At 37.0% G+C, this 24956-nt stretch overlaps 1 protein-coding gene across 1 annotated transcript in view; it reads right to left on the bottom strand.

Annotated features, from left to right (window-relative positions):
* Positions 1 to 24956, bottom strand: part of LOC102226246 (neurexophilin-1) — a 35837-nt gene that overhangs the window by 9634 nt on the left and 1247 nt on the right. The window lies entirely within an intron of this gene.

Genomic DNA, 24956 nt, shown 5'->3' with positions numbered 1-24956 from the left:
AACAACTGTTGTCTCAGGGCACTTTATAAAAAATCATTTCAATACAATCATCCATACATTCTAATTGATTCTAGTTTTCAAACGGTGCAGGTTTCTCAGTTAATTATTCAAAAAGATTTTTTTTAAAATCTCTCTAACCAAACTCAGCAGATTGCATGGAGTCATTGACTTGCAGCATTCTTTCCTCCTGGACCAGTACATAGCGCTTGCATTGCTGTTTACTTTGCAGCAATCCCTCCGTCCGAGCATGCATGTAGCAACAATACTGACAAAATACATACGCACACAGTCAATTTAAAATAGTAAAATGAAAGAACTTAAAAAAATAAAATGATAGGTTTTTCAGAGTGATTTGAATATATTTATGAAGTTAATATTATGGACATTGACCCCCATGGCAGTCAGACATAACTGGGGTAATGTAACTGTGCAGGTGAGACAGTGGGAGACGAAGAGGATGTGCTGACACAAATGGTAGGTTGTTACCATTTTAATTATTACATCCTGAGTTGATTTCCCACCTGCTATGCTTCATGAAAATGATCTGAAAGCATTAAGTAAGACTGATAGATAATTGTTGTGTTTTTTATTCTATGTTTATGGCATAACATTTGAAATTACATAGAAAGAAAAATTAATCAAAATCGGTGTTTAAGATTTTATTTCATGTTCAAATTTCTAACAGGAAAATCAAGCTAGCCAAGTCTGATTGATGTCCTTTTACAAAAGGTTGAGTGTAATTAGACATGCGCCTCTGCATGCTCATGAATATCTGATTAGCACTGGTCTTGTGAGTGACTGATTACAACTGTGGAGCCACATGTAAGTGCACTGACTCAATTATAAAGTGATTCATATAATTTTTGAGTTTATTTAATTTTGACTTTTTGTGTAACTTTAATTAAGTCAAGAGAATTATGAAGACAACAATGAATCCAGCGTACAAATTCCTCATCTAGCTTGAATTCCAAAAATAAAAGTAAAAATGACAATATAGAAACATAATTATCAAAAAAGGTACGGCCTCTTTTATTTTTGCTGCTTTTGAACATATTTCTGGTCAGTTGTTGGAATAATTTAAGTTTAAACTTAAGTGTACAACAATGCAAATAATTCCAGACTCTCAATATTAAAAAGAATGTGGCAGAAATGTAAGACAACTGCAGTAATCTTCCTATTTTGTTAGGAAATGATTGCTTCTATCATTCCATTGCTGAAGTCTTTTCCTCTTGGCTTTGTGGTTACAGATGAATTGCTAAGGCTCCTTCAGAAGAGACAACTCCATCTTTTCATCAGTTCATCCACAGCATTTGATTTGCAGCAAAGTGCGCTAGTCCACTTAACTACAGTTTTTTTTTTTTTTTAAATAAAATTTGACATTAATTTTGTTTTGTGTTTCAGCACACTTAGTTTTAGAACCTGGCTAGTATCAGACCATTACTACTAAACTATGATATATGATGTCCCATGCTTGTAACACAAATCTAGAAAAGCAGAACTACAACCCGCTATGAACAAATAGAAGGGATCTATTTTTGTCCTGTGTTCTAATCTGTGGGGAAAACAAAAGAGACAGAAGATAGTTTTACAAGCCAAAGGGAGAAGTTTAGTGAAACAACAAAACAAACCAAGCACAGTAAACGTAATCCAAAACAAAAGTCAAATGTCTCTGCACTGAGCAGCTTTCCACCAAGCTAGAAAATAAAGAATGCTCAGTTTCTTAATAAACCTTTTGTGTGTATTCATATGCACAATAACATGCACATGGTAATTTTATTTTTCACATTTACATTTCAGATTTTCTATGAGCTTCACACTCTGCTTTAATGTGTGAACCTTCAATAATGATAAAATGTAATTATAAAATATACACCCAAAGCGTTGTTTCTTTAACTCCCTTTGTTAAATAAAAGCATCAATTTATGTCATATTGAATTCTTAGATGTCAGTGTTACTATTGTTACCACACTTATCTAAGTTTACAATCAGAATTGGAAGTTTCATAAATGAAATTCAGAACATAATTCATCCCGAGGTGTAATAAATCAAAGCTGGCTTTATTTTGTCAGCACACAGATGGTCCAAACACACAACCCACCTCAATTAAGACTTGAAGATTGGAGCTAAAAGGCAGAAGTGTTTGGAGAGGAAACAGGGCACCTGTTCGCCTGTCATATCCACAGCTCTTCTGATCAGTGACTGGGAGCTTCCCTCTGAGCTGTTTCAATGCTGAATTAATGATGGCAAACAAAGCTAAAGCCTCCTCAAAGCCCCTTGGTGGGTTCATTCTCTTTCCACTTTGGTCCCTCTCAACTAATCTTCAGTGTCACACTTAATGAGATTTTCAGTTTGTAAAGTAAGTGGAGCAATAACTCCCCAAGCACAGCCTGCCATCTCTGTTCCCACCATCTAGTCAAATGCTTTTAACCAAGCCACCTTCGTCTATTCCTACTTACACTGAAGCATGCTTTATAAATTATTACTCTAAAACACTTTCTATGACAAAAATGGAGTTGGGCCCATTTGGAGCTTCTGTTGCGTGTTGCACGTTATCAGTAATCAGTCGGAGCAGATCCCCAAGGTGTTGAAGTCTTTAAAAATTATGAAAATTAGCTTAATGTGCACTCCAACATTACTGTGGTGCTAAAAATACACTCAGAATTAACTCTGCTGCCATCTGCCAAGAGTGTTTTATTTCATATAATTACTGTTTTGATTGTTGTAATGCTGAAAATGATCTCTCAGGCAGTTGAGATAATCTATTAGAAAACAACACATCACCATTAACATGTCTGTGAAACAAGCCACAGTCACTGCAGCAAGGCCTGATTCTAAAACTCTGTTTTTCTATCATTGTGAACCCAATATCTTTATTAATTCATCTGGATGTGGGGGTGAGTGGGTGTGTGCGTAGGCGCGCGGGTGTGCATGTGTGTGTGTGTGTGTGTGTTTCCCTCACTATCTCACCACCACATGCTAAACTGATCCCAGATCATCCATTTGGGATAATCTAAGAAAAAGAATTATTTCAATAGCGAACGTGTCAGCAGCTTTCTGACATCATAACCCATTTAAACCCACATTTTTTCCAGACATGAAAATATTAAAATCAGATGTCATTGATAGCCCTTTGAACTAGTCAAGGGGAAATAATTTAAAAAATTGTGGAAACATATATGAAAAAGTGTGTTTTATGATCGGTCACAATTGTGACCAGTGGGATAATATGGTGTTCTTACTAAGATGAGCTAAAAGTGCTTTTTCCAAATAGAAAAGATCATAAAAGGTGAACATTGTTTCTTTATTTGAGTATATTTGTCACAGAATTGTTTTAGTGCAACATTTGCTTTGTAAAGTACAAATTTGACTATCTGTATATTCTAAACCAAGGTAAATTTGAGTGCTTGAGTGTTTATGCATAATAATATTGAACTTCAGTCTGTTGTAGTGTTATGTTATCACGTTAACATATCATAAAGACAACATCTATAGTAGAGGCCTTAATTTATATTACTGAAAATCATGAACATCTGTTGGTCACACTGTCATGCAGTAATAAATTTAGTCCAGGTGTCTTCAACTCCAGGGATTGAGAGTCAGTGTCAAGCAACTTTTCCATCCGTCTCTGCTTCAATACACCTGAATCAGGTGATTAGCAGGACTCTGAAGAACTGGACTGCATACTGAGGAGATGATCCATTTGATTCAGGTGTGCTGGACCAGGGACACACCTGAAAGTTACAGTATACCGGACCCCAAGGCCTGGAATCAAAAGCTAGTTAGAAGGCTCCTTCTCACCATTTGGTGACTTTGGTGTTCTTCAATTTTAGGTTATTTTATCCCCTCCTTACTTTCCATGAACTTTATTGAAGCACTCAATGTGCAATTAAGCTATGACGTTCTCTCAGGCATGTGCGGTGCAAAAGCAACATCTCTGGAAACAATTCTTGCATTGAATGACCAGTAAGTGTCTTGGTCACATCTTAAAGAGAAGTGTCCATTTGAGATCTATTCCCATGACATACTGACTTTGTGCCAAACCTTTGCATAAGATAATAAGCCACAACCCGTGAGAAGGTCAGCAAACCAGTCGTCCCTCCTATGACACATTTATAAAATACTATCTTAAAGGTAAATGACCTGTACTTGTATAGTTCTTTATCAAGTCCAAATGACCTGAACGTGCTTTTCACCACATTTAGTCAGTCACCCATTCACACACATTCACGCACTGATAGCAGTTAGCTGCTGTATTGTAGCTACAGCTTCCCTGGCACAGTTTGACAGAAGTAAGATAGTCATACACTGGCACCACCGGGTCCTTTAACTACCACTAGCAGGCATAGCGGGTGGATTGTTCTCTTGATCAAGGTCACAACGACTGACACAGACAAAGTGGGAGTTCCAGTAGGCAACCCATAAGTTACAAGATAAACTCCAACCTCCTAAGCAACAGTCATCCTACTTACAGGTGCACTTTTGAGATGGACCACCACCACTTCTTGAACCTGATCATGATTCTGTACCTTGAGGGGTTTTGGTCATGAAGGTCTACACCTCTCATGATCTATTTGATCTATTTGACATCAGTCTCTGTGTAGTTCTTTCTCATCTTTGTTTCTACTGTGAAAATACTGTTGTCTTTCTAGTGGACCAGAAGTTTCTCGTCTTGTGTCAGAACCTCACTTGGATCCTCTTTAGTTTTAAAGGGTACATCAAAGAGACAGTTGTCCCTTCATCAGGTGGTAACAGAGTGCCACATGATTGGTGAAGGGGGAAATCATCTCTTTTCCCATGAACTGATCCTAAGCATTCAAAATCAGGCATGGATTATCCGTGTCTAAGCCACCACTACCAAAATCAGTAAGGATTCCATCTTTCTTATAACTACGTTGTTGTATACTTTGTCTGGCCATCACTAAGTCCAACAGATCAAGAAACACACTCAAAATTAATCTTAAAAAAGAAGAAGTTTGGAATTGGAAGAATATGGTACGTATTGTCCCACCGGTCACTATTGTGACCGTCAACATGTTTATACATCCTGCTCACACACCAAACCAATTTTTGATCATGCAAAAGTGAATATCATAACTAGACACTTTAAAGATGACGTGCACCAAAAATCTTTGTCTTATGTTGATTTAAACATATATTACTAACCTCTTCTTTGGGAGGTTTGTTGCACTCTTCCTCTTGCCAAGGTGCAACCAAGATATACAGTAAACAGCTCTGGTCATGTGATAATTTACTCTAAACATGTGATACTGCATCAGTATTATCTAAACACTCTAAACTTTCAATATTTGCTGAACATTAACTGAAAATTTTATCAGTAAGCCTTTTGGAGTCCTTGAAAGTAAAATTAATTTCTTGGTCACTATTGTGACCGGTGGGTTTAAATGGAATAATTAACTTGAGTTCATTAAAACCTATACTAAGAAAAAAACTTGCTGTTGTCTTTGACTGTTGAAAATATGTCTAAATGGTTCAAAGACACCAAGACAAAAAATAAATAAATGATTTTGTGATGTTCACATTGTACTGTTTTCTGTTTGAGCCAATCCTAGTCACGCCCCTCATTTCCGTTATTCCTCGCACCTGTGTTGCTTCCTGATTTTCTCCCTTCTTAAGCCTCTCTCAGTCGCAACCACACTGCCAGATTATCGAACGCTTTCAGCTAGTAGTTTTCCAGCACTTCTTCCTCGCCCTCATAGCCACGACCACGCTTTGTTCCTCGGACCTGCCCCTTTTGCCTTGCCCTTGTCGGACTGTTACTATCGCCCTTCTGGATCTCGACCCACGCCTGTTTCAGTTACACCGCTCTCGCCCACTCCCACGGATTCTGCCCTAAACGGCCCTTAGTCAGACGGGCCGTGCATGACCTCGGCCCTTCTGACTAAGGATTCGGATCTGGATTTGGTTCTTCTGCTGCCTAACTAGTTTGTACGCTGCCCTGCATCAGCGCTTCTCTCCCCTGGCACTTCCTGCCGAGCTCCGCGTCAGCGCAGCATCTGCGCTCCTCCTTGTTCCTCAGCCGATCACTTCAGTTACTGATCGCCAAACCAGTGCTGCAGCGGACGATCCTGCGTGCCCGGTTAAAGCTGCCTTTTAATAAATATCAGAGTTTACTGCTCACTCCTGTGTCGTGGCTAATTTTCTGGGTCCCTCTAGTGAACCATTACAGATTTAGCACATCAAAGCTTATATTTTTTCTGTGTGTTTTGATTTCACCATCCCTGACTTATTTTAGATTTGACTTGCTTTTTAAAAAGGATGCTCACTTCCAGGTCTCAATTAGTCCTTATTACATGTTTTCCAACTCAGTTCTCAAATTACAGAGCGTATTAGTTTGGCACTACAAGACACTGTGGGCCTGATCTTTAAAATGCTTCCTCGTACAAAACAGGTGCAAACCTGATAGCTATGATTGGGCAGCAAAATGAAGAGAATAACAGGCACGATAAGTTTAGTGTGTCTGCCTTCATGAATACGCCAAGCACATACTGATCATCAGGAAGTGCAAAATACCAGGATGAGGATAAGCAAATGACTAACGTACCAGCCAAAGTTGAATTTACTAATCCAGAAGCAGACTGCACATGCTTTGCAAATTTTTTGTTTGCTCAATCAATTTTATCTCTTCTTATTTGTCGTCTTTCAAGATCAGGTCATTATATTTTAGACAATATAATAAAATTTATTTTTAAAAATCAAGAGGAGCATTTCTTTAAGTAGCCTTTTTAGATTCTTCTAGTCATGACTTCCATTTTCACCCCAGTCTCTTGTTAAAATATAAAAGAATTCATAAATATTTTTGATGGTGAGACTTAAACAAATCATAAATTAAAAAGGTAGTTTATTCCTTAATAAACTACACATGGGGACAGTCAGTGGATGCACATCAAGAGTGATGAATAAAAATTGGAGATAAAAAGGGATTTCAGACACCCTCCCCCCAAAATGATGAGTTTGGAAATGTCAAACAAAATAGAAGTAAAAACTTACCCAAAATGAAAAGACGTTGCTTAGCATGATTACAAAAATATTAACAATTACTTTGCTAAGACACATTTCTATTTCTTAAAATGTCTATCCTCAGATATAGACAATGCTCAGTAATTGAAAGACAAATGCAGCTTAAATAATCAACAGAAACAAAACACCGGAACCATTGTTGGTTATTTTACATTTCAAATGAAAAACAGAGCAGCCGGATAAAACAGTCCAGAGGCTCTGAGAGTCCCAACATGACCTAATACTAGAAATGCTAACATTCCAATGCTTTATCAATTTTTGATTTGATGAAAATTATGTGTGTTTTTTTCATGGCATTTAACATTTTTTCTTTTCTGAAACTTCATTGAGAAACTGAATCCAAGTTAAAGTTGCAAGAACCTTCAGATGTTCCTCACAGCTTGCTGCCTCTTGATTTTTGGTCGTTGCTGTTTCCAATACTTCCTTTGCAACATTTGCCCCTACATGCAAGGTTGGCTTCTTTTGAGGTCCTTTCAAAGCAGTGTCAGTGTATTTTATTTGGTAGTTTTGTCCTGTCCTTATTAATGCATATGTGGTGTTGAAGAGTCATTTATTTACAGGGATTGTAAAAAGGAGGAGTGAATATCTTGTCCAGCTCCAGGATGGAAGGCAAAGCCATTCACTTATGCGATTTGGAAGAGGAGCTTTATATGTAATTAAGAGTTTCATCCCTAAAAAATCCATTATTATCAAATTTGCATTAAAAATAGCTGAGGGCCATCTTTCAATCAATTTCATTAATTAAATATAAAACATATGTTTTGTTTTATTTGTTAGCAGTTTAATATTCTCCTCATTAGTACAGTGGTGAGTATCCCCGCCTGCCACGCGGGAGACCAGGGTTCGATTCCCCGATGAAGTTTGTTTCAGGTCCCTCTTGAAAATGAGATCTAGCTCTCAATGGGGTTTACCTGATTAAATAAAGGAATATAAATATTGAAAGCACTGTTTGGATTGTTAAACATACATACAAGATACAATAATGCTTAGAAATCTGAAAAAGTATTTAATAATCTCCACTAAGTCAAATAATAATTCACATTCTAATATTAGTAAGTTTGATAGAAAGTGAGTACAGTGAAGTTAGAAGTAAATAAATGAAAGGATTTCCATATTTATTCCTTTCCCTTTGTATGAAAAATAAATCAAATAGATGGCTTTTAAATCTTGAAATTCCATAGTGATTAAACTAATGCCACCATGCTTACTCTTCAAAGCATATCTCTATATGCTCTTCATTTTCATTCCCTTGATGCCAAACAATTTCTCCCCTGCATTCCAGTTTTTGGGGCCACTAAATCGAAAGGATAAAAAACCACCACAAAACCTTAACGTGGATTTTTCTTAATCTCTGCTGTAAATGAAGAACATTTTGCCTGAGATTAGTGCTCAGTACCCTGTCTGAAACTTTAGTCTGAGGAGAGGTAAGCCGGTTGACAGCAGTGCCTTAGGCTCTGTGTCAAAGTACATTCAGTGCTTCCAGTACAGGTACAGTTATTGAATGTCATCCTCAACATGTCATCAGTATCTAATTCTGATGATAATTTCTCAGATCAGATGGAAAATAGAGGTTGAATTTTTTTCTGGACTAGTTCTGCTGGAACCCCCTTACTGTTCCTCCTGAGTCCACTTCAACCCACCAGTCTGTGTTAGGACCTTTTTAGTTAATCAGGGGCAAAAATGCACCTGCTAGCATTACAAAAATTCATTTGCTTCCGGTTTGTAGAAATGTGGAAAAGTTAGATTGGTGAGAGCCGCACCAATCTAACTTCAACATGCCTTCAAAATGTATTAGAGGAAAGAAGGACAACAGGCGACTCGATGGGCTGAACATTAGAAACATCATACAGAAAAAACTGCTGCACTGTAATGTCTGGAAAAAGGTCACAACAAATCAATATCTCGGCCTTGTTGCTGTTCCAACTCATTGACTTTTATCTTGCGGTGAAACATTCAGAAGAAGAGGTCACTGAGTGGTTTGATGGGTGACGAAAAGCAGAGGAAACATTGGTGGTCAAACAGGGGCATTTTAGTTTTTTCACTTTCTTTATTCTATAACAATTTGTTTAATCAAATATTCAAACACTAAACATTCCACAAGAGATGGCATGTCAGCGGCAATGTATTCTAAAACCACATACTATTCTATAATAATATTAATAATAAAAACTAGAATTTCAAGCAGTTATCAGCGGGTTCCAAAGTAAACTTCTTTCTTTACACAAAAGCTGTGAGCAACAGCTCAGACCAATGAGTGTCACAGTGCTGCTCTGCTCTGCTGACCAAGTTAAGAATTTGCAGGACAGTGCTTATAAGTGGTGTTGTCATTACAATGCATTCAGCCTATGGGTGGTAATGAACAAGCAAGTCCGCCCACGTCACCAAATTCAGCCTGTGCACACTCCTCCCAGTTAGACCAGTCCCTCCACACAACTCTGACTTGAGTGAATCCAGTGAAGCTTCACTGTAGATAGGCATCAGTCCCCCCATGACTCTGCGAGGACAAGCAGGTATAGATGATGGATGGATGGATGGATGGATGGATGGATGGATGGATGGATGGATGGATGGATGGATGGATGGATTTTTCCATCTCTAACCACATTCTCAACCTACAACAGTAAAATGCTAAATAATGACTAATATGATCTCAATGATTTGAAAGGAAACCAAATTCCAAATCCAAACATGACTGAATTATTTTTTTTACTTTTACTCTTTGATATTAGCCATGTAAACAGCCAGGCAGGTAAAATGCTGGGATACATAATCAGAGGCCATTTCATAATTGTCCCATATCTGAAAGATGAAGTAGTTGTTTTACTGTATTGGAAAACCTAATCAATTATTTTACAGAACAAGTAAAGAGACATTCATAGTACCAGCCCAGGTTCAGCACTGGACAATTTTTCATGTTCATGCAGGGATTTAGTGTAAAAGTCACAGCAAAACTTTTCAATATAAAGCCTCTTCATATCTGCTCTCCTGAGTGCTTCACAATATGAGAATAACTCTCCTGTATTTGAGCCTGGCTCATTCAGTCTGTTGGGATGCTGCAGAGTTTAACTTAATCTTCCACAGAATTTCACAGTTATTTGAACAGCTGCATTTTTTGGGAGGGAACCAGACCTTCAGCTCAGCTGCTGCGCCTGTTATTGTGAGCTTAACGTGCTTTGCTCTTTTACAAGCTAAATATTAGTGGGACAGAGGAAAAAATGAAATTCCCACAGTCACTCATAAGACATCAGGGTTAGACATCGTGAATGATTCATAGTACACAATTCCCAGGTAATGATCAGAATGATCTGCTTATGATTGCCATACTATAGAGTTACCATGGCAGCAAACATGGACACAGTGACTTTCAGCTCTCTTGGCAATCACAAAAGCTGCATATGTTGACAGGAGATTTGCTGGAAATTTGCTGAAAATGTAACAGCTTAATTCTAGTTTATTACTTAATTATGTATTTTTTCATTTTATTTCTTTACTTTACCATTAATTATCCATTTAAGGTTTTTCTATGGCGGCATGCAAGGACTCAACAGGTGTAGTTCTTTTAACCGCCAGACAAGTTATAATAGCCAAGCGGTTTTCCTGGAGGTTGGACATTGATGTCATGTTGATACGCTGAGTAACTTCTGGACTCGCTCCATCCGGAGCGGTGTTGGGGCCGCCAGAATCTCCATGGATTATGGACAGACTCTGAGAGAAGCGCTGGTGTTGTGAATGTTAACAACGTTAACAGAAACAAGGAGGATGGGGAGTTCTGCAGGCCAGGCTGACCACATGGACAGAATGGAAATATGTTGAATGCCAATGGAAACACAACTCAACAGACAAAACTCATGCCATATGCAAAAGGTACCAGAGTGAGTTAATTTACACAAGATAACAAACCTACAGTAGTTATTCACCTGAAGACGTTCAGCATTGAAGGTCATATTAGCTCTGCCAGCTTTGGTGTTTCAGATGCCTTTGACTTCTTTCTTTACACAAAAGCTGTGAGAAACAGCTCAGAGGAATGAGTATCACAGTGCATTTTCATATGTCATATGATACCTTACATTGTTGTTGAAAACACTGGTTTACAATGGACTACTGCATATGTTAGAGCTGAAATATTCAATACTGATGAAGAAACAATTCAGTGAAACTTATACTGACACTGTGCAGTCAGGCTTAAATGGAAATGAAATGTGAGTCACTAGTGTCTATCGTTACCGATGGACAGCCATCATGTACAACAGAACTTTAACATGTCATACTGACAACTTGCAAATCAAGATTCACATTCTTCATATGCAGCTTTTGAATAACACAGACACACACACCCCTGCACAGGCCCCCCCACACACAGGAGTGAATCTTGGTGCAATTTTAAAGGAGGCAAAGACGGAGTGGCATATGATAGACAAAACACTTGCACTTGTAACTGAAACAACGGCCACATGTCCGTCTGATCCAGAGGCAAGTCTGCTAATACACATTAAATACTTTAGACAAATTATAATTTTGATCACACATAAAGGCCTGTAATATCCTGGTGTTGCTTGTCTTCTAGAGAAAGTGAGATACGTTGTTTCCTTTTTTCACCAGAGCATGGTGACAAACTTTGTCTTTAAAGAGAAGCGGAAGCTACTCAAATTTCCAGAACACAAGCTAAAAGCAAACGTGATAACACACTGGAACAGCAGAGTCGATGTGATACAGTGGTTTACTGCAACCTGCATTCTGTGCTTATCTCCTGGACAAAAACATGAGTGAAGGCGCAAATAATGTGCAAACACTCACTAGAAGAGGCCTGGTCAAACTACCAGAGAACAGTGTCACCACCATTCTGTTTGAGGAAGGTATCTATGATGGTTCCACTCAAAGCTGTTGGAGCAATATAGAGGAAGATTCCACTGGACTATGAAAGACAAAGCAGATGATGACCCAGGAGCTTCAGTAGTGATATGTAGCCTTGCACCTTCCAGCAAATAGCACCTGCCTTAGACACAGGCAGGTGCCTATGGCAGCAGCCTTAGGCACCTTAAGCAGAGATGCAGCCTGCCATCATTTCATGCATGAGGCTGTAGGACAAAAGAGTAAGTTATTTTCTTTCTTTCTGGTAAAAAAAATATATATTATCCATTAACTAAATATCAATTACTTCTATTATTATTGCTGAAAAATGTTCCTTTTTGTGTGCGTTAATCATTCACAAAATGACAGCAACAAGTTGAGAATGAACCTCCTCACCACATGCAACCAAAGCTCCGATCAACCTGACCTGGTGACTGCCTCTCAGGTTCAAGTCACAGAAAGGCTTGTGTTTTTCCTTCTGTGGAAGAGTTTGATTGAAAGCAGACAAGAGAACAAGTTCATTAACTACAAGCTAATAAGAGTTTGAAGTATAAGCAATATATTCTGTAATCTGAAATATTAAAATGTTCATTTTAGATAATGTCAACAAGCTTAACATTACATAAAACCACACTGCTAAATCTCACAACTGAGTACATAGATGGTGCTATGCAGGAATAAATAAACCTAATGAAATGAAGTAGACTGAATTAGACCTGGACTGGTATAGAGGGCAGTTTGGCCCAGCTGGAGTAAAGCTGTAGATGAGTTCCAACACACCTGTAGGGAGAGAAGACTTGGTAAGCAGCCCTGTATGCTGGAGGGAAGACCAGGACCCTTTCCATTTATTAAAATAAAATTATATAATCTAACTACAGCCACCAAAACACAAGGGTTTGTTTTCATTGAAATTAAGTAACACATTATCTTGTCCTGAATCCAAATAAAAATAATCATTCTGATACAGTTTTTGTCTTCAAGTTAATAATTTAAAGCAGTGAATCTTTCCATTGTTTTAGTTTTTTTTTTTTAACAATTTAAATTCTGCAATAAAAACATTTTTTTATTGTTCAATTAGAACAGTTGACATAAAGCACTGATCTTTCAGTTTTGAAGAATTTCTTGTCAGAACTTGATGGACTTCATTGTTTTATTTGCAGAAATGCAGCAAATAGTTTGTTCAAAAGATGGATAACAAATAAGCTAATTGTTTTATGAATCATCAATTAATAGTTGTTATCCTAGCAGAGAACAGAGATTCTTAACCATAAAGACAAGTGACAAAATATTTTTAAAAATGTGTGCAGGATGCCCAACAGCAGACTATAGACCTTTTAATAAAAAGGAGCAGACATTCATTATGTAGACACAGCAGCTTATACAGCTGTTTAATTCACAATTATTGGAAAAATATGTAAAACAATAGAATAAAGTAAATCAATCTTTCAATGCGGCAAAATATGTCCACATCCTGCATAATAACAACAACAACCACAACAACAACAACAACAACAACAACAACAATAATAATAATAATAATAATAATAACAATAGTTATTTTTTTTTTAATATTATTATTATTTTTTCCAAATCAACTGTACAATAATTATTGGCACCTCTAATTGTTCTCATAAAATACTTATTATTAGTATAGAGGAAGTTTTAATAACTAATCCATGACTTATTTTCTCCCTGAGGTATAAATATAACATTGCAAAAAGGTCCAATGTCAAAGATGAGAAATATTCCATTCAAGTATATGCTGATTTGTGTGACTTTCATGTATAAAGAAATTCTCACCAGGAAACAGCTTTTTGACTAAATGTGTCCCTTTGAACAGTGAGAGCAAATATTTCTTAAAAATTAAAGCAACTGTAAGTGAGACAAGGCAGAGTAGAGCTGCTCATCGGACCACACAGGACGAGAAGAAAAGTAAAAATATCTCCAAAGTAACAATTAGAGCAACTTTGATAATTTGGCATCTTTAGGTCACTGAATCTCCATAGCAACCATTAAAAATGCAGTATACATGTAAATCAGTTAATAGGATGCAAGTCAGTGATGGCCTTTTCCTGTTCCATCATAAGAACTGTAAAGATGTGGAGTTTGTTGAAAGCTGAAAACCTTAACTTACTGACATGAGAGCAAGACTGCGAGTTATAGCCTGTTGTCCTGATAACTGTTTGAAGGTCTGGCCTCAGTAACTCTTTCATCAGACACACAATCAACCTTCTTCCATGACTGTCATAGTCACACAACAATCTCTTGTTCAAAGTTGTATGATAAAGTTTATAACAGCAGTATATTGTGCTTGGTCTGCCTTTTCTGCATTTAAGGTGGTAACACTATTATTTCCCAATTCCAGTTTGTTTTGCCTTCTACTTACAGTGGTTGTTCTTTTGTGACCATCATTCTTTCTTTTGACTGACATTTGATCCTGGTGTGTACAAAACTACATCCACATTGTAACTTATAAAACAAAAAAGTTCCAATTTGCCAAAGAGGTTTTCTGTTCCTTAAATTTCTGACAGAATTTATAAGAAACTCAATATCTTCAGCATTTCCTTCCAGGATGCTCTGCGATATAATCAGACTTCAATTCTCCAACACAGAGATACCTTCTACAAACCACTGTGACCAAGCTGCACTCTGTGGCACCAGTGACGGTTTAATGGCTTTTAGGAGCCAACAGACTGCTCAGGCTTTACTCTTAGCTACGAGTCCAATGTCCAGAATGCCTAGTGAATTCATTAAAGAGACAGGACAAATTATTGCAGAGACACCTCACTACCTGTTAGGATGGGACTCCCATCAGCAGTAACTGATCTGCAAGATGCTCTGGACTGAGAGGGATCAGAGGAAGAAAGTTATACAGAATCACAGATAGATGTTCAAACCCATAAGAACAATCAAAACAATTGAGGTTACACAACTTAAAAGATAATAACATGCTCTGTTAATGTTTGATGTTTTTAGTACGAAATAACGGCCAAGCCTGAAAACATGCAATCCATCATACAGTCATACAAAAATTAAATCTGGTTTCTATTCAACAGGGCATGGAAGCAGCACCTCGAACCAAAGTTACCTGATCCTATCATATTTATTAGATTTACTCATCTCTCATTAGCATTCATTAATATGTTTTTACACACAAAATAACTGCAGTAAAAGTATGCAGTTACTGTAGATGTAGCAACGTTATAGTTGCTACATCAGACAGAATGGCAAGAAAACTGAGGAAGTGCACGTATTTTTGTTGAGTAGTCTCTTCTGCTTGGACGAGCATCTCCTCCTCTACCCTTCTCTGGCTTGGCCTTTGATTTGGAGGAACTGGTCCTCATCCCTTCACCGCTCTAGTAAAAGCTGTAGATCACAACCAATAGCCAATAGCATCATCTGCAAAATGCAGAGACCCAATTCTAAGGCCACCAAAACAGACTGTTTCAACACTGTGGCTGCACCTAGAAAATCTGTCAAGAAATAAATGACAGATTTTCACTGATGAGAATCAATGACAAAAGAAAACCTTCACTGGAAAAGAGACTGACTTACTGCCAGCAACGTGGGCCAAACTCTGACACTCAGAGTCGGGCTGTCAGTCATTCAGAGACCTAACAGCCCGTATCAAAACACCTCGTTCACCATAGTTTGGAGTAACCCCACACAATATTGCACAGTTGTGTAAGAACACACAACCACACAACATCCAGAGCCTTGAGCACCTCTGGCTGAATGTCACCCTAACCTCGAGGCTGAGGACTCTACAGCATGAGTCTCATACTGTACATCAGGGTGTGGGAGCTCTTATTTTTGGAGCCGTTTTAATTTAGCAACATTTAAATGTTTTTAAGCATGAACGATGTATTCAAGTTTATGCTGCTGTATTTCAGCTGGATTAATTATTAATTTAATTATTGATTTGCAAAGAAGACCATTTAAGGTCAGGTTAGCTTGAAATGTTTTTTATCCCCTTCAGCAATAAAATAATGATTGTAAAACTGCACATTGGTTATCTCTGATAATAAGACTAGTTTGATCTGCACAGTTTAAGTGTTAGGAATAACAAAGACAGAACATCTGTAAAAGGGCAAATGCTTTTCCATGAAACTGTGTGTGAAAATATGGAAGACATGAAGGGATTAATGTGGGATGTAGCAAACACTACGGAGCAGTGTTTGCTAAAGGAGGAGAACTTAGAGTTGAGGGTCAGCTTGATAAGGAAAGTTTTTCATGAGATTCTGAAGAAAGATTGTGCAGAATGGGAAGTGAGAGGGCAGAGAGCAAGGCAGGTCAGCAGAGAAACAGAGTACATGAGAAACAAGATAAGGGAGGTGTGAGAAGAGTCCCATTCTTTAACCTCTGAAGGACGACTTCCATCCTGCTGACATATGACTGACAGACACCACAGACAAAAACCCTGCTTCCTCTGGCCTAGGTTATGGAAAAGATGAAATTATCATTTCAAAAATCAATACAGCCACAATTTTCAGTGTTGCTATGGGTAACAATGCTTCATCACTTTATTCAGTCAGGATTTAATAAGGAAAATATTACATCACATGACAGAGAAACAAAGCAAGTCTTTGTAACTGTAATGTTTCTATTTTTGAATCATTAAAAACTCCATTTGCATGGGTTTTGAATAAAATTAAGTTCATTTTATTAAAAAAATTTTTTTAGATCATAACAATGTAACAATGTAATACTGTATTGTATATTCCACGATGGAAATCTGTGTCTGTGGTACAAGAAGCTGGGACCCCATAGAGAATAACTGATCAAACGATATTTCATGCACAGCTGTTAAATGAAGAAGTTTGACATCTCAGAGTTTTCCATCTGCACTGATTTTCTGCTGCTCAACAGGAGTGGACAGTCTTTTTTTACCCCAATCCTGATGATTACTTTTCTGATCAAGACATGTAGTTTCTAATTATGCTAATTCAGAATCAGTTTTTAAAACATTTACTCTACAAACTCTAATTTGTCTCTAGTGTGTAGAGTTTGTCTACAAACAAACTGGAGCTTGTAGACAAACTCGCTTGGGGAAGTGTGAATGTGTAATAGAACTGTAATATGAACCTAAAAACCTAAAATCCTAAAAACCTGGGTCTGGGCTCGGTTGAAGTGAACTCTGGCATGACTGCTGTAATTTTTAATCCTTCAATAAATGAAAACTGCACTAATTGCCTTGTTTGTTTATAGAATGTGGCAGTCTTCATACCATTCATTGAATATGATGAAATATTTCATAAAATATTGAAAGAACCATGGTTTGTTCATTTTAAACTAATTTAAACTGGTAATTAAGTGAAATTAAATTACTGACCAATATAAAAGAGAAATGTTCTTAGTCTAGATATAGATAGTCTATATTGGTCTATATATGTACAGTATATCTAGATAGATAGATAGATAGATAGATAGATAGATAGATAGATAGATAGATAGATAGATAGATAGATAGATAGATAGATAGATAGATAGATAGATAGATAGATAGATAGATAGATAGATAGATAGATAGATAGATAGATAGATAGATAGATAGATAAGATAGATAGATAGATAGATAGATAGATAGATAGATAGATAGATAGATAGATAGATAGATAGATAGATAGATAGATAGATAGATAGATAGATAGATAGATAGATAGATAGATAGATAGATAGATAGATCAGTAGCTGTTAGTGATCAGTAACACACAGCTGGCAGATGTTCAGTGTACTATGGAGCAGGAAGCTAGCGTCGTCATAGGGATGCGTACATCCTGCTTTAATCCAGAGCTGTGAACTTGAAACCATACAATTTGGAAAACTGCACTCTACATATTTAGAGAAATTTTTATTCATCAGAAAAAAATAGTCTATTGTGTGAAAAAAACCTTTTACAATGTTAGAATAGCATATTTTTTAATCGATTGTTGAGGAGAACAAGAATGGAAAAGAGTTTTCCTTTCTGCTATCAGTAAGGACATTATGAAGGACTGCTGCCAATTTAGCGACTAAAAGCAATCGGCCGTCCTGTGTTGCTCAGCCAGGAGGGGTGATTGATGCGAGTCAGTGACTCGAAGCAATCTGCTGTTTTTTTCTATAAAAATATTTATTTTTAGCCAATTTGAACAATAAACTGAATTTGATTGTATTGTTTGAAAACTAGGAATCTGTGAGACTGGATTGAATTAACAATTTTTATATGAAATGATGTTATTTGTAAAGTGCCATGAGACCACATTAATTGTGAATTGGTGCAATATAAGTTAACTGAATTGAATTGAGAGAGCAGATTTTTTTAGTTACCATCTATATACATCTATTACTTATTTTTGTTTTTCCCTATGTCTGTAATCTGTAAAATACACTTTGCATATGAGCTAAATTAAGGCATGTTTGAATGGAGGGTAGAGTGTAACACAATCACTTGATGTTTCATTTTGACAGCCTGAACTTTTTATTTGGCCAGGAAAAAGGTATTTAAGGACTGTACTAATAAACACAGCTGGAGAAGCTGAAGGCAATGAAGCTCACAAATGTGATGAAGAAACACAGAGATGAAAAATACCAGCATCCATACCCTGATGACTCCAGTGCTGAGGAGATTTGCTGCTGCACATGTAGATCAAGTAATGTATTGTCTACTCCTTCAGCTTAAAGCAGACTGATGGTAGAGCTTAAGATCTCCTGTCATTTTAGATATCCATGCATTTCTCTAAATTATTAACTGAGGCGTGATAAAGCAGAGAAAAACTGGGAGAGCACAAACAGCCCAGTCTGACAGACGAATGTGTTCAGGACAAAAAGTCAGAGCATGAAGTTCACCTTTCCCACACATCCTCTTTATTTACCGCCTTAAAACTGGAAGTAAATGAAATGTTGAAGAGGAGAGCTGCAGATTGGAGTAAAGTTAAAAAGAATTTTGAATGTTCACAAACAAAACATGAAATATCTTTTGTGTAGCAAGTAGGGAAAACTTTTCACTAATGAAATTGACCGTGTGTGTTTTCATACAATAATATGGGAAGACTAATTACTTTTAGTATTTGTACAAAATTAAAGCTGGATGTGATTAATGTGAAGATACAGGATTTAAATGATGGTGACAGTGAGACGGAGCAGCAGTGATCTGATGACTGTAGCTTACATGAATAAAACTGTGACTCAGAATAAAATTGGAAGCTCCTTCTTGTGGACAAAGTGCTTTTGGTCAATAATATCACATATTTGTTGTGAGCTATTACCATTGTGTTAACAATGGAACATTATCATCGCAAAGATTAAATACACAATGCGACACTATGCTGCCTGTGGAGTAGAATAAATAAAAGAATGTGTAATGTTTAAAATACAGAAGCATGGCATTATGGCATCTTAAAACTGCTGGAAATGATGCAGGGTGTGTAGTAAAAGCTTCCAGCACTTACATTACAGCAATATTCATTAGACTTCACATGTGGCATAACTGCTGTTCCTAAAATACACCGAAACTGATCAGCTGTTTTCACTTTCTTAAGCAACCACATGGCCATGATTACCGACTGAACCAATATATCACTATAATATAATGTAAGGCCAGTAAGATTTTAAAATATTATATCTGAAAATAAAAAAGCTTTTTGTGGTGCAAAAGTTTTTCCGGAGACACCAGTGGAGTTGGACAGTTTTATAAAATGTGACTGGATGCAGCGGATGTGACATTTGCTACCTATATTAAAATGATACAACATCTCTCAATTCTAGACCGAACTGTAATGTAAAAAAAATAAAAATACCACAGATTCTGCCATGGAAAAGCCAGTCAACAAAATTCAAGTCAAAATTAAAAAGTCTATGAAAAATGTTCCACGACAATGCATGACAATGTTTATCATTTAAATTATTTCCTCAAATCTGCATTTATTTTCTTTATACTCTATGCATGTCCTTGTAAAAACTACTAAATTAACTTGACAGAGAAAATACTCCTGTACCAGTCTGGTGCAGTCTGCTGATTTCTTAGGATTATTTGCGTTATTTATTCAATATTAATACTTGACATCATTATTAGAGGAAATTAATAATCATTTATTTAAATTTCAATCAAAATCTGTACAATTTCAAAACGAAACTTGTAAGTAACAGTCATGATAGTGCTTAAAAAAATTATGAACTGAGTCTTTTGCATATTTTGGCTCTGCTGAATAAACTTTCCCACATCATACTGCAAATATTTGTCTGGTATAAATCCAATGTAATGTTCTGGCTGTACAGAATAATTTGGACTGTTCTTGATTTTTTATTTTTTTTCCTGAAGCAGAATTATGTCTCTGGGGTAAAGTACGGTAACAGAAACCAAGTGGCCAGTCGCAGTAATCTAACAGGATGGGAAGATCTTAAGTAGGAGATAAAGGACATGGCTGGTAATCCCCCTTTGCAGCTCTGATGGCAGCTCCATCACTGCTGAGGCAGCCGAGGAAAACTGTCCCTGCCGCACAAACACACTACCTGCTCTGCCATTTCCACCAGTTCTCCACCCTGTTGCTGCATCTCAGCCTGCTCTATTTCACTGGTCAGTCAAGCCCATCATCATGTTCCAACCCAAGACAATACAATATCCAATCCACTGCATGCATGTTTCCGCCTTGGAAAACCATATATACAATATAGAAAAATTTCAGATGTGTGTGTGTTTCATTTGTAATTACTGAATTGTGACTAAAAATAAAGTCAAAAATAATTTGTTTTCTTGCCATTTTGAGCAAAAAATTAATTTTGAGTAAAGAGAAAGCAGATCCAGAGAGAATAAATATATAGTTACATTGATTATTTGTTTTTTTTTCTTAATTAATAATTAGACTCTATGCAATAATAAGAAAATAGGTGGAATTTTGTATGATATGTGTTACTGACAAGGAGGATCCAGGTGGCTGCAAACCCTCCAGATGACAGTCATCTCATGTGAATGAAGGGAGCAGCTGGAGCGCCGGCTCGGCCCGCTCTGCTGCAGCGGCTGTGACAGGCCCACACTCACAACTCAACGGAATACCCGCAAATTTAAAGCAGGCTGCACCAGGTTATCTAGTCACTTTCTTCCTTCAGAGACACTTCTCTCCCAGGCCTGCATCAAAGCTCTGTTATCAAGGTGTCACACGCTTCACCATAAAAGGATTGCTCTATGTGGAGAGAGAAGTGAGAGGATTTAGACTTCCCCCAAGATTAAACCTGGGTCAAAGCAGGGCTGGGTACTCAGAGCAACGCCCTTCAACAATCAGCTCCACTGTTGACCTCTGAACTGAGAACGCAATTGAAAATCTAGACCAGTGCATGAAGTGAAGAATAGAGGCTGTAGTCATTAATCACAGAGTCCTGCCTCTTCAAATACAAACATGCACACAGAAAAGTAAGTCACACTTGGTGGTGACTCTGAATATTTAGTCATGTCAAGTCTAGTATCATTAATGTAATAAATCCAAAGCAAAGTTCCCTCGTTTGCCGTTTCTGGCTTTTAGCCGCTGTGTGCATGGCAAGAAGAAAACCAACCTGGTGCTGTCCATGGGGACTTTCTGGGCAAACATCAAGGTCAGGTGCTGCTGCGGGTGTTTGTGGAGCCGGGGTGCTTTGGGAGGCTGAGCTCACATCATGAGGCTCAACACTCAGAGAAAAGGTCACAGTTCATGGTGGATGAAATTTTCAGTCACCTTTATATGTCATTCTGCTGACCCAGACACACAGCAGCTACGTAACGTTACATTTAATCATCAGCTCCTTTAATCCAATTCAAAAGTAAGTCAAGGTTATTAGATATTTACATTTTTCTTAGACCTCAAACAACCGTCCTTTGATTACATGAAGGAACTGATTGTTAGTAGAAGTTGATTTCTCCATGAAAAGCTGCAAAAGGTAGCAGAAGAAAGTGAGCAATGGGAATCTGTTTCTGTGGCAAAAAGGACCCAGATCAGCGGGTGATTCATTTTATTTCTGTGCTAATTTAAGAGGAGAAACAAATCACAGCATATTCAAATTTGTAGTGTTTTTTTTGTTTTGTTTTTGTTTGGTTTTTTGCATGAGTCATGACATGATTGGTTCATCACCCTCTAGATAACAGCTTATGGTTTTAGATTTGAGGTCTAACAAAATATTTACAACATAAATAATCGGATTTTCATCTGTTGTATTAAATGTGTGAGATATTTAGTGAGTGGAATATCGAGGTGTGTAAAAAGTTACTTTTCAGTGCTCTCTGATGGACAAATGGTGTAATGACAATGCAGCACTGGCAGGTTGGTATTTTTTCGTCTCTTCTTATTCTCCTTAGTCTGACATTTACAGGAAAAGTTCCATGTAAAGAAAACAGTTTAATGTCCCTCATTTATCAGTTGGACTCTATGCATTTATTGGAACAGAACAACTCAGAGTAAGTTTTAGATGTGTTGTTTGTTCTGATTGCATGCTACACTTCACAGTTTGACTGGGCAGTTTTATCATCACTATGTTTCTAGTGAAAGCAACATGAATAAAAAAAATCAGATAATACATTTCAGCTTAATCTTAATTTCTGAATATGGTTGTGTTTTAATTCCCTTAAGTCATCAAAAATTCCATCATTTCATGACTGTTTATAAACGTGATTCGTCCGAGACCTGGGTTAAATTCCCTACCTTCTATAATGTTAATGTCAACTCTCATGATTGTACCATAAATTCTGCTGTGGAGTCGTCTCAGTAAGCGATAGCAGCAGCTGGGTAGCTCTTGTCACTGGAGGGGTAGACGACCCCCCATATGTAGGCTAATGAACGGAGCAGAGCTGGAAAACTGGGTGGATAGAAGTAGGTAGATTTCTGAGGAGAAACTCTGAACACGTTTGTTCAGTGTTCCTTTGTGTAGCGGAGAAACACTTTAAAAGATGAGCCAAGGGTCAACAAGCAATGAGAAAATGTTCAGGTTTCTGTTTGAAGGAAAAACTCTCAACAGCTCTGACTTACTGGCAACATGCTGCAAATGTCCAAGTGTGTACAGCAGGTAGCATGAGATAATTAGAAAAAAACCATTAAATAAAATTAAATCAAACATTTTCTGATCTTAATTTTAGCTTCAAATTGTTCAATACAATTAGTTGTTTTTAACGTCTTAAAGGTTTATGATCGACTCTGATGGTTGTTGTGAGGGAGATCAGCGTGATGTGGGCTGGGTGGGGGTCTGGTGCTTTCCGTGGGGCGGTCACACTGTGTGAGCTGTGCTGCACTGATCTCTGTGGGACAATTTTTCCTCCCTGCAGCGTAGAACACTTGACTCTGCAGAGCCCATTTGCATTGTTTTATAAAACACTTTAATGCGACAACAATGGCTGCTGCCAGTGGGACATCTTGAGTTTGTTCCGCAGGAGAGAGAAATCAGGAGGGGTTGGGAAAGATGCAGCACTGACTGGAAAAATGTCAGAAAAAAATAAACTTTCCTTGTGTTAAATAGTAGAATAAGTGACTTCACCCCAATCTAAGTGATCAGAGGAACCAAACAAATGACAACAACTCCACAGATCACTCCACATAAAAAGAGATATTACACCAGACAGCAATAAAGCAAAAAAAGTTACACAAAATACAAGATATATTGCTAAATGTGTTAACTTAAAAAAACAGATTGCAAAATTATACATGTAAAAATTATTATTATTATTATTATTATTATTATTATTATTATTATTATTATTACTATTATTTTAAATAAGATGAACATGTTTTTGTTCTTATTTCTCCAGTGAAGTCTCATTTTAAAATGTACAAATTAATAACATCTGTTATCCTGGTATTAAAACCAAACAACATTGTTTTTCCCTGACAACTTGTTGAAGGGATCAGAGAATACAATGCATGAATGCAAAGTAATTTTAATTAAATAAAGCAGTTTTACTATTCAAAATCTGTTAAAACGGTATGAAATTCAAAAGGATTAAATAATTAATGCAAATCATGATGATTTAAAGGGGTTAACTTCAGTAGAGTAAACACTCCATCAAATCCATAAATATCATGTTCAATTGTTTAAAAAAAAAACACATCACTGTTAGAGGGGTGTTTTAATTTAATAGCGGGCCTTGTGTCGGTGAGGCACCAGTACCTGGGCTGTGCTGTTATCGGGGTCAAGGCGCGGCTCTCAGACAAGAAGCTTAAGCAGACAATAGTCTTTAACACGAAATAAAACCGTCAAAGTTCAGCTGTAATCCCCGGCTGCTGCCTGCAGACGGGCTGGCTCTGAGCCTCTGTGCGCTTTTCCAGCGCGGAGAGCAAAAAGGAGACAGAAATGTCATCATCAGTGCGCTCAGACAGTGTGCACAGTTAACATGGACATTCTGGAAAGAAGAAAACAGGAAAAGAAAAAAAAAAGATCTTCATGTTCTGTCCATAAAGATATAAGGATTAATGATAATCAAGGAAGCACTCGGACAGAGTTTGAGCCGCAGGTAAAAAATAAGAAAAAAATAAAATGAAATAAAAAATTGGATCAGTGGGATGTAAAATTAGCTTTTAAAATTCAGCCAATTTTATTAACACTAATAAACCTGGTTAGAGTGATTGCTGTGGTAATCCACTGACTGGGCTCTGAAAATCAGCGAATTTCGTATATGAGTTTGTACACCAGACCGAGAAGTTTAGGATTCATTCAGCACCATGGAGAGCTCTTCACCCAGAAATATGGCTCTCTATTCTTTTTCTGTTCTTAATTGTAAAGGAAAAAATTCCAATATTCAAACAATGCCCAAAATACTAAAATAAAACAAACAAATAAATGTTTTAACCAATTTATGTTGACAATCAAATATTTGTAGTCGTAACAGTCGTAACAAAAAGCAAACAAAATCAAATAAAAGATGTTATTGTCAATGACCGTGTTAAAATGATACATCCGGAAATTACAACGTTAAAGTCATTTAGAGGGAATAAATGAGAGTCTTTATGGAGCATACTTAGTTTTTCAAGAAAAGGTTTTAAACGTTTATGCAACAAACTGGAAATGTTCTAAAGATTTCATTTCCCTCTAATCTGGTTGGAATTCGACTCTGAACTCATGTTTACTTTTTGTGTTTGAGATTA

This window comes from Xiphophorus maculatus, chromosome 13, assembly GCF_002775205.1.
Source record: "Xiphophorus maculatus strain JP 163 A chromosome 13, X_maculatus-5.0-male, whole genome shotgun sequence".
NCBI lineage: Eukaryota > Metazoa > Chordata > Actinopteri > Cyprinodontiformes > Poeciliidae > Xiphophorus > Xiphophorus maculatus.
This window is presented reverse-complemented; position numbering and strand designations above follow the sequence as displayed.